The sequence below is a fragment of the Chinchilla lanigera genome, unplaced genomic scaffold (genome assembly GCF_000276665.1).
Source record: "Chinchilla lanigera isolate Chin_1 unplaced genomic scaffold, ChiLan1.0 scaffold00052, whole genome shotgun sequence".
Lineage (NCBI taxonomy): Eukaryota > Metazoa > Chordata > Mammalia > Rodentia > Chinchillidae > Chinchilla > Chinchilla lanigera.
This window is the reverse complement of record NW_004955453.1, coordinates 11,793,393-11,805,347: the sequence shown is the minus strand read 5'-3', so window position 1 is coordinate 11,805,347 and position 11,955 is coordinate 11,793,393.

Genomic DNA, 11,955 nt, shown 5'->3' with positions numbered 1-11,955 from the left:
TAATTTCATTAAAACCAAACCCCTCCAACTTATAGGTATTTTATTCACAAGTAGTTGTTGAGTGTTGAGTGTTACTCCCAAGAACACAATTTCCAAGCATGGTACATGAACCTTATGGAGGTGAGATTTTAGGAGATACCTTGATAAATACTTTTTATTGACCATATATTTATATTTATATGTATACAAAAACAGGAAGATATACATAAATACATACAGACACCCCCACATCAAATTCATAATATAAAACTTTTAAGCAAATGTATTTAAGTTTAAAAAGTGAGTTGGTTCAAAGAAAACATGTCCAATAAGTATGTTGGACAAAATTCTCAGATGACCCAAAGATTCCCACTCTCTGATAAGTGTATGTTCTTATAATTTCTGTTTGAGTATGGAAGGAAACTGACTATGATGGCAGTCACTCCCATGATTAATTTTTTATATGTGACAATATCAAAGCTGTCCAAAAGCTTTTTAACATGATACAACCACAGTTATTGATTTGTAATATTTTCTTTGTGATTGGGTTTTTTTGAAAGGTCTTTTCGTACACCTATGTCTTCAAGAGTTTTACCTATTCTATCTTTTAGCAGATTAAGTGTTTCTGTTTTAATACTTAGATCTTTGACCCATTTCAAATTTAGTTCAGTGCATAGTGAGAGATATGGATCTAGGTTTAATTTTCAGTACATGAAAAGCCTGTAGAGAACTCTGACTAACAGAGACCTTTATGTGATTCTTGACTCAAAACAACTATATATATATATATATATATATATATATGAGATCATTTAAATCTTGAACATTTCGTGAATATTTGTTTCTGTTAAGAAATTATTGTCATGTATAGGTGGAATAAATATAATGTGGCTGTGTTTAATACATGGTATCTTTTAAGGCTATATTTATATATCAAATTATATAATGGATGGGATTAATCTCAAAAATAAAGGGGAGGGAACATGGTTAGAAGGGTGAGATAAAATAAGATTGACCATGAGGTGATCAACTATTAAAATGGAAATAAATATATATAGGTTCATTATGCTATCTTGCTCTGTGTTTTGCTTTGTTTTGTTTTGTTTTGTTTTGTTTTGTTTTGTTTTGTTTTGTGAGACAGGGTCCCACTATGTAGTGCAGACTGGCCTTGAACTTCCTTATGTAGCCCAGGCTGGCCTCAAACTCAAAGAGATCCTCCTACTTCAGCCTCATGAGTGCTGGGATTGTAGGCATGCACCACTACACTAGGATTTGTTTTCCAGTATGCTTGGAATTCTCCATAATAAAGTTTTTAAAAATAAAAACATTTTATTTAAAAGTTTTAAATTCAGTTTAATTTATTTAAAGTTTTGATATGTATTACCAACTTTTGTCTTTAAATCTTAATAGAAAATTTTGAATAATCTAGAGGATAATTAACATTTTGAAAAGAAAAAGTAATATACTTAATTGCAAAACTCTTACATCTACTTGAATTTATTATACTTTTGATAAATTTTTTTCAAGCAGTGCAAACTTCCTCTGAGTACAAGTATGTTTTACTCTTTCACATTTTAGATTCTTGCAAAAGATACACATGGGATATGACTGGAATGGAAACTGTAGTATTGAAAGACAAAATATAAATTTTCTGAAGTAATTTATGTTTTAAATTTTGAACACTGGAAACAGAGAGCAGATTTGTGTTAAATATAGCCCACATGAAAATCATGAACAGGATACTGTACATCTGACATAATTACCTACCAACATAATGAAAATGAGCAAAATAATTACCATCTTAAGCCTTAAAATTAAATTGACCAAATAAAAATCCAGCATATTCACTTCTTTGCATCCGTTGACACTAATGATTCAGTAATCCAGACAATGAGAGTACAGTGTAGAGGTTTGCCTCCTGCCCCGGCTCCTCTGGGAAGTGTCATGTAGAGGATTACCAGGAGAGAGGCCATTGCTTAAGTAATGCACCATCCCTTTGGAAAATGCCCAAAAAAAGTCAAAATATGCTTTAAGATAATAGAAATTCATAGAATACAAGAGTTGAAGAATTTTACCATTCGATAAGTCTCAAGGAAAAATGTAGGGCCTTGTTAGAGGATTTTATTCGCTGGAATGGAGAAGGTCTTGCAGGCACAAGAATACACAACAGTATACACGCAAGAATCAGAAGTCCAAACAGTCTATAAGATGCTGATTAATGGATTCAGACCCTGATCAATTTCACTCCAAGAGTGAAAAATCTAAGCTGGATTTGTCTAGCCCTGTACCTTGTTCAGGAACTGAAATTTTAAAGCTACAACATAGCTAGCAGAGGAAATGAAATGGAAGCATATAAACTATGAAGGGTTGTTCAGAAAGGAATCCAAATTCAGAGAACAAGGTCGAGTTTTATTTTGGGGGTACATAGTAAAGGTGAGTTAGGTAGATCCAAGAGCCAGGGATCTGTGTGCCTGTGTGAGGGCTGTCAGTGGTCATTACTCTTGAAAAAAAAAATGTTACAGAGCCCTGTAAGTAAAAATGATTGAGGTATTTCTTGTAGCTATTTCTTTATGTCATAAAAACAGCAGGATCTTGTAGAACTGGCTGATATTCTTTATCCCTTCCCTCCCTACAGGGAATGAAAGAGCTGAGACCTATAGGAATTTATTGGTCTGAAGGGATGAAAACTCAGCACCAAAAGGAGCACACACATTTCCAGTGACTCATTTGAGTCTCTATCTAAATGCAAAGCCTGGTTTTATTTTTTGAAACCAGCCTCTGCTAGACTGTTTAAGAGTTAAAGGATTACAAGAATAAGTCATTGATCTCTCACTTCTAAGACTAACAAAGAATTGCACAGTACTGCATCCAGACATTGTGTTTAAAGCCCAGGATTTTAAGCAGAAAGGAGAAGGGAGGGTGCTTTTGTTTGCTCAGTGATAATTTGAAAGCTGCATGATATTCTTGGTAAGAAAAGAATGAGAAGACATTACATTATGTGACAGCATTTCTTCATGAAATTAGAAATTACTTTGGACAGAGTGGGGAAAATGGAATGACCCAAAGCTCTTTGAAGGGTTACCTGCTTTGTAAAGTCAAGCAGCATGATTTACAGCATACTTAGAAAAAAACATTGTTTTAAGTCAGAACAATTCCGAGTGATAGATGAAGTACTTATAGAAGGGATATTGCCACTGCTCTATCCATGAAACCAAGCTAAATAAGTATTTTATAGTTCTTTTGACAAAAGTTTGTGATTAAAGGAATTATAGATGGAGGTAACCTGCTGCTAATGAAGATGAGGCACATTGATAACATAAAGCAGCTGAGCTTTAAAACAAATGTAGCAACCTCAGACATCTCAGTGAGCCTTATCTCCCACAGTGGGGTTACCTTGGGAAGCTAGAAGCTTAACCAAGACAGTATCAATTCCTTAGAAGAGTTTCCAGCTCTGCTGTTCAGACCCCAGGGACAGTATTCTATTGTTTAGACTAGCTTCCATAATAATAATTTTAAAAAAGCTTTGACACATGAAAATAGATTTTTATTTTTGAAAAATAATCAACATCCACTGAGAGCAAGTCTAGAGACTGAGGTAGATGATTAAGCCGAGTAATACTGGGCTTATTTAAAAATAAGTTTTTAAATTGCATACAGCAGGATGACTTTTAAGTGACTTTGCAACTATATTTGGAGAAAATTTTCAAAGAATTACAAAAATGGTTTATTGAAATTAGAATAAGGATTCCTAGCCACTTTGAAGGGGAAACAGATCAGTCTCAGCACATGATAGACATTTCATCCTTATGTATTCTAATCTTCATACAACTATTTTGAGGTGGTGAATATGTATCAACATATAAAATATGCATGCTCAGAAACTCTACTTCAAAGACCTTGCCCTCAGGACAACTGGAGAAGTAAACAAAGATGCACAGGCAAAACTGTTTATTACTGTTTGTGAGAAATTTAAAACATGCTAATTAAGTGACTAACATATACTGTAGCTACTGTAGAAAACATCCCATTGTTTCAAAGTATGGCAACTGTTATACCATGTACCTAGATGTCCCCACCAAGACTCATGCGCTCATAAGTGGAATTTCTGGGAGTGTGGGTGGCAACAACCAATAGGCCCAGATGGAATGAATATATGGGCTCAGAATGAAAGGAGGCTTGCTGCTGCTGTTTCCTTCCTGCTCTGCCATGGACTGTTTCTCTCTGTGATGACCTTCTGCCATGCCACCCTGCCTTGGAGCCAGCTGACTCTGGAACGAAATCTGTATGAACTGTAAGCCAAACTAAACCCTTTCTCCTTTAACTTGTGGAGATCAGGTATTTTGTCCCAGCAACAAGAAAAGTAACTAAGACGGTAGCACATGGAGGCCATGCACATTCTGTGTCATACGTCAACTGTAATCAAACATTGTGTTGAAAAGGATTTTGACACTGAGTTTTTTCTCAAAGAGGAAAATTGGTATCAATTAGTGATGTTTAATCCTGATATCAGGATAAAGAAAGTGACAGAATGACCAGGTTCTTGACATCTGTAGTGTAGCTCTTAGTCATGGTCAAGGCAGAGGGTTCAGAAAAAGGAATTTGCACAGGGAGAACTAGTTGGAGACATGTTGAAGAAGGTGACCAAGAAAACAAGGAAAGTGGGACAACCTAAAATTTCCAAGTACAAGAGGAAACTATCACCCAGAGAACTGAGCACAGCTGGGGAGGAGCTCTCCAGGTGGTCACTCAAGGAAGTCTGCAGCCAAAGCCTTGAATTAGACACAGATTGGAATCACAGGAGGGATGGGGCCCCGGCAGATCCAGAGCTGGGTTTTTGGTGAGAAATCTGTATGGTCTCCAAGCTTATGCAGACGGAAGGGCTCTAAGACACACTTGCTTTAATGTTGTACTGTCACTGTCTTGAAATTTTTAATAATTTTGAAGAACAAAGCCCTCATTTTTATTTTCTGCTGGACCTGGGAAATTCTGCAGCCAATCTTGCCAGAAACAATAACCAAAGCATAGAAAGAGGCAAAGAGAAATATCCAGGTGTTCCATCTTCCCACAGGGCTAACTTAAATGCAAGCTTTTGGGAAAAGGCAATGCACTTTGCAGGAACTGATGCCCCAAAATTTGACAAAGCAGTGGCATTGGTGGGAGGAAATCTGAGATCTTTAAGAACACAACCAACACACTAAAATAGGAATGCATATGTTGTCATGGGCAGATAGGCAAATGCACTGTGGATTTTTTAAATACTTACTTTAAAGAGGAAAAAAAATGGTACATAGAGCAAGGAATAATGTGTGAGACTGTTTAGCTAAATATGTGTATATTTGCAATCATTTTCAATAGTCAGGAGGTATATATACCAAGGTATTTAAAAACAGTAGTAAAATTATAGCTCTTTTTTTTTTACCCTTCTCTAACATTCTGAATGTATGCAAAAATTTATATACACTATACTTATAAGTAAATTTGAATATATGAATTTTTATATATTGTATACATTAAAATAAAATAGTTTTTATCTTTAAAATATACAAAGCTTCACTTGTAGGAGCAATTCTTAGGTTTTATCATTTTATCACTGCAAAAGGCTGGAAGAGAGACTCTGCTGCTGACCCAATCCTGTCACGTGTGGCGGAGAGATAGTGCAGGATGAGAAGTGAGGAAACAAAGCTTAGAGCGGGCGACGATGAGACCTTTGGTCTGAAATATCCTTTTGTTACTTAGTGAAATCTGAAGCTTGACTTAAATGTGGGGAGAAAATTTCAGCAAAAAAAAAAAAAAAGGAAGATGCATCTTCCAATAAAGCAGGTAAAGGAAGCAATACGGTAATGTCTTCACAGGGTGTCAGGAGTTATAGGAAAAGAGCTTGTCCTCACCCAGCTCAGACTGAGGAGTCCCTCCTGCAGTAGGCCTGGGGAGGTGAACTATTTCTTTTGTAAAACAGTGGCTCCTGTCATTGTTATTTTCACCTCAAAGGTCTGTAGAAATGGCAGCTGTTTAGGCTGCAAATGTGATGAAGGCCGCATCTCAGCCTGGTTGTCCCTTCCCACACCCTTTCCCTCTTTCACCAAGTTGCAGTTCAGTTTGTTCATTTGACTTCAGGACTCCGGCAAATAGCCGCTTTCTCCATTGGCTGGTGCACACCCTGCAGGAAAATAAAGGAGGACTTGCATTTTAAAAAGTGTTTAATTAGTACCATAAAAAGATATGATTTACATACAATTGGTTATTCTTAAGAAGAAAAGTTATAAATGCTTTTCTCCTGAAAAATGACTACTTTAAAAGTTACTTTAAGCATAAAGCTAGTCATTGATGAAATCGCGTATCAGCAACCTAAATTTGAAGTCACACACTCAGTTTTTAAAAGTGCTGGCATGTTTGTATAGATACCTCAATGTGTCATTTTTTACAGTGCTTCCAAAGCCCATCTAGGAGACAATCACACCTTTCTACTTTCTGTCATTTCTTTAAATAAATGACCAGCGAAATGTTGCCGAGAAAGAATAAATCATACTCAATGGTAAGTATTGTTAAAGTAATTTTAAAATGGGTGGCTTATGTTGGTTTTTCTTTTCTCTTAATAAAGAAACTGAAAACCTAGGAAGGAAACTTCTCCATGGTTCCCTATGTGTTATTCTAACAAATGGAAACTTCTGCAATTCTATAAGGAAATCCTCTGGAACTGGGATCAGACACCATAAAACCACCTTGGTTAATTTTACATTTGACTCTGGAAATACAATCCTAATCTATGTTTACTCATATTTCTCATAGAGGATCATTAACCCTGCTGTCCTTTTTGTTAATGCGCATGTAGGTTCCCCTGGGTATCGGCCAGCTTTTTGTTTTTAATCACGATGCATCACACACAAACCTGCCTTTCTCTGAGAAGAGGTCTGTTTCTCTACCCTTATCGCCTACCCGCAGTCTGCTCAGCTGCAAGAGGCAGGAGACTGTGAGACAAAGAGCCATAAATGTGACACTTTCCTTGAAAGATATCAGTAAAATTTTATATTATTACCTTGATTGAGAGCAGAAAAGGAAGATTCCTGGAAAGGTGTCAGATTATCTTCTTTTGTCAGAGGTTAAATGGATAATTAATTTGCATCTTTGCTTTTCTACAGCCATTTTACACCTGTCTGGTGGAATAAATTAGAAACCATAAAAAAAAAATCTGTCAGTTTTCTTATTTGGATTTTGTTGAATAAAATATTTGAAGATATCTTTCTTTTCAAAGTATTTCAAAATAATAAACATCAGGTTCTCATTTGCATCTTGTTTTAATCCATAAAGGCATGGTTGTTTCCCCAAGGTGGAAGCCGAACGAAGACTCTCAAGCTTCTCACAGTACACAGATGGTGTGTGAGGCAGAGATGGGTGGGGGAAGTCTCAAGACAAAGGAGCTAAATGGAGAAAAAGAAGCTCTTGGCAGTAGGGCGTCCAGAGAAGGTCTCTTTCACGCAAGAGCTTCTGAGTCTTAAACCGCTCTTTGAAGTATGGGTTGGTTGTCAACAGGTAGACACGGTAAGAGAGGGAACACTCATGATAGGACGGCTGAGTTTGAGAATCGAACTCCGAGAGTACTGTAGTGGACAGGTTGAAAGGAGAGAAGCCAGTGAGGAGAACTCTGGAAGTACAAGTAGGAGGGGGAAGCCTTGGGCTTGATGGAAAGGCAGGAATAGGCAAGAGAAGGAAAGAACGTGAGTTTTTCTGGAAGCTGGTGACCAGTTACAGCAGTCTAAGAGAGAAGGAGAAAGGAAAGTAACAATCAGATTTAAAGGATGGTTTTTGTTTATTTTTTGATTTGTGTGTATGTGTGTGTGTGTGTGTGTGTGTGTGTGTATGTCTTTTTGAGACAGGGTCTCCCTATGCAGTTCAAGCTGGCCTTGAGCTCACTTTGTAAGCCAGGCTGGCCTCAAACTCGCAATGATCCTCCTGCCTCAGCCTCCTGTGTGCTGGGATTACAACTGTGCACCACCATATCCAGCTTAAAGGATGGTTTTGTCGAGAAGGTATTAACAAACTTAAGGACCACAGGAAGAGGAAGGGTTTTAAATAGGAGATAATGCGTGAAGTTTGAAAAATGAAATTGGAGTATTAACGGACATGTAAGTGCAAAGCGTGGACAGAGCTATACATAAGCAACTGGAGCTCTGAGAAAGGATGGGATAAGGGTGTAACATGTGGAATCACTGGAATTAAGATATTAGTTTAAATGTAGATGGCAAATAAATCTCCAAGATGCCCTACTCCTTAATTGAATGGAATACTTATATTTAGAGAACGGAAGAAAGATAAAGAGTATAAGTATTGATCTCCACCACCCCAAAAATGGAAAACCAGGGAAATGCATTGTCCCAGAAACCAAGGAAATTTGAGGGGTGAGGCTGTACATAGGCCTGAAGGTATACATGGGAGGTGAAAAAACTGAATTATTCTGTATAAAAATTCATGTTTCAGGAGCTGGGCAGTAAAAATGAAGAAGGTGGTCAGTAGGTGAAAGGAGTACCCAGTGTGAGAGGAAACAGTTTTGAAGGAAGCATTCTGGCAAAGGAGAATGCCACAAGGATGATGTCAGTGAAGGTGAAAGAGAGGATTTTGGACTGCAGGAAGCAGCCAGGCAGTGCTCTGGAAGGTGATTATCCAAGCCTGTGGTCTCACTCACACAGAGGAGGTTCCTGGACCCATGTCAGGCCTTTTTAAGGAAGCCCACGCACCCCAGCAAAAGTGCTCCAGCCAGACTGGATCTCTGCAATGAAGAAATCAAGGAGAGCCGGCACCCTGCAAAGCTCAAAACATGATGCTGGCTACCTGAACAAGAAGATTTAGGTCCTAAGACACTACCAAGATGGAAAGGGATGAAAGCTCAGCCACGCATGAAGAGTCTTGCTTAGAAGAAGAAAGTCACTGGGGAAGAGTTTATCGTTCCATTGTGCTGAAGAGAGCCAGTCTGAGCTGCAAGGCTTATACCAGCCCCGAGGGAGAGAGGAAATAGATGAAAAATGGGGTTTTTCTGCTCAGCGCTGAGGCACAGCTGAGATTAGAGCACACTGACTTGTAGTGCATCCATTTATATATAAAAATTACACCACGTACATGAGTGCTGGCTGTGTAGCCAAGAGCTAATGCACATTTGCAATATTTTGTCTCCAGTAATGGAACTTAAAAATTTTTTTAGTAAACTCCAACAGTCAGACGCAATTTGAAACTGACCTCTTTCCCGAAGCCGGTGCATTTAGTGGACGCAGCCTCGTTGCTTTTTACGCACTCAGCATTTCTTGTTAGTTTTTAAAAACCAAGAAGAATTGATTTGTTTTTTCCCCAGCAACTCTGAAATCACCCCATTTACAAAGTAGTATTTAGGAGAAAAAGAAGGAAAAAAAGAGTTTTCATCTGAACATGCTTTGATTTTTGGCAAGAATGATAACCTTCTGGAGACGTATTTTTGGACATGTTGAGTAGAAGGTGACGCATGCTGTCTCTGCGAGCTGTCCACTCTGAACCAGTGGGAACCCGTTGGCTGTAGGCACTGGAAACCACCTTCATTTGTCCTGGTTCTGTGACAGCTGTCAAACACCTACCTGCCTCTGAGCCTCTGCCCTCCTGTTGGACTTGGCTGACATCCTACTGGAGAACAGCAAGAACAAAGAAGCGGACAAGCAGATGGTGATCCGAAAAGCAATTTTTCGCGGGGGGGAAAACGTTACAAAAAAATAGATTTTGTTCTCACCTAAATTAATCAACTAGAAACTCATGACCTATGGTACCTAAGACAAATGACTGGAGACAGGGACAGTTATTTGGGAAAGAGAGGACATTTTCATGAATACTCTCCATGTCTCTCTTTATAGAGTGCTTAACAAGCATTTACCAGTGAACCTGCACTGCAGACCCCAAGTGACAAGCATTCTTTTGTATTGATGGCCCATTAGGGAAGGAGCATTGGTTCCCAGGACCAAGATATTTGTCTCCAGACCACTGATATTAAGCCCTGAGTCTCCGGCCAAAGGGGTCCTGGAAGTCAGTAGTAAGGCTAATGCCTTTGATTCCAGTCCCAAGAAAGCATCTGATTTTCAGTCCTGCACTTTGAGTCTTCATAATGCCAGCGGCCACAATTTGTATTACTGGGCTCCAGCTCTGACCCCATTGCACTCTGCTCATTCAACAGATCTTCCTGGCACTTTGTGGGAGGAGATATTATTCTGGTTTTCATGAGAGGCCTTGAAACCACACCAGCATTAAATCACAAAGCATAACAGTAGCAATCAGGGGGAGAACCCAGACATCACAAGAAACTGGGGCCAGAACTCACAGCAGACAGCAATGCCTCTTCGCCTCTCTTTTCTTTATTGCATTTCCAGGCACTATATTTTCCAATCTCTGTCCTAAGGGGCCCAATTTCTAAATAATAGCTATTGCTCATTTGCTTTTTATTGTTATCATCATTATGATACAAGAAGATGTTCCCAGCGGTACACAGTATTTAATACCTTAGAGGCGATGACTCATTTAATTTTCAAATACCCTGTGAACATGGGAATGTAAGTAGCGTTCCGGTACATTTCAAATGTACTGCACATGCATATGCATGCATCCAAACAAAGGCTGGGCTTGTGTCATCATTAACTTGCTGCCCTTCACCCTAGTGTGTTTTGCATAAGGAAATGCTTTTGGCTGTTGGCCAAGAGATATGAGTCATGCTTTAGAAAGTGACAAACAGAGGCAGACATCAGTCTTCTAGGCCCACTCTGCTCTTGGGCCACATCTTGACTTCCTTCTTATCTTGTTCTGTCATGATGCTAAAAGGAAGCAAATCCCAGACCTCCTCCTCTGTCCACACAATGGGAGGAATAGAGTGCCATCTTTTTTGACCACGATGGAGTAATTCCTGTATCGGTTTAATGAGAACATTTTAGTTGTATAAAAATAACACTAAAACATGACCCAAAACATAGAAAATGGAAAGAGCCATTAGGATATGTATTTATTAGCAGAAGTACTTAACCAGTACTAATTCAGTCCTGAGTCCTGTTATTGATACATTCTAATGTTTCCTCACTAATTCTTACTGATCACAATATGCAGTGACAGGGGAGGGTGCAGACTCCCCAGATGAAACCTTATCCTTTCTGATATTAATGTAATGTAGATGTTTAAAAAAAATTTGCTTCAGGGCTGGGGATTTTGGTCAGCTGCAAAGCGCCTGCCTGGCAAACACAAGGTCGTGAGTTCGATTCCTGGTACTGGAAGAAAAGACAAAAAAAAAAATTTGCTTCACTGACAATTGGCTGTCAATTTTTTTCTTTGGTGACTAAATGAGAAATCAGTTTCATTGGAAATAGAGACAGGAGTAGGTCAACTTAATTTCACTGACATTGGGTAGAAGACCAGAAAGGTTGCCCTCCATAAAGAGAGATTCCCCTTAGAGGGACATAGAAAGGATATGAGTGGACCCATTAGCTTGCTAACATTTCACAGGTTAGCAAGAAGTAGAATATTGTTTCACTCCAGAGTCCATGTGATTAATCAGTATTTCATATTGCCTGGTCCTTACGTATTCTCTGCCCTCTATCAAGAAGTGATTATTGGTAAAAAGAATTAATTGTGCTTTCAAAAGTTCCAGTCACTGAGGAAGTGAAAAATAGGCTCCTGATGGTGTTTGTTATGGTTGGTGTCTGGGTGTCCCCCCAAAGCCTCATGCGGCCATGGGGCAGGCTTTTAGAGTTTGATTGATTATGGGTGTGAGAGCTCCACCTGCCCTGGGGTGGATAGTTTACATATGTAAGGGAGAGGAAAAAGGTGCTTGAGGCCATTCCTCCCCCATGTGTGCTTGTTGCTTTGCTGTGTTCTGCAGCCATGAGCTGTAGCTCTCCGCCATGTGTCAGTCTGCCTTGTAATCTGCCAAGTATGGACTGAAACCTCCACAAACTGTAAGCAAAATAAACCTTTCCTTCCTTAATTTTT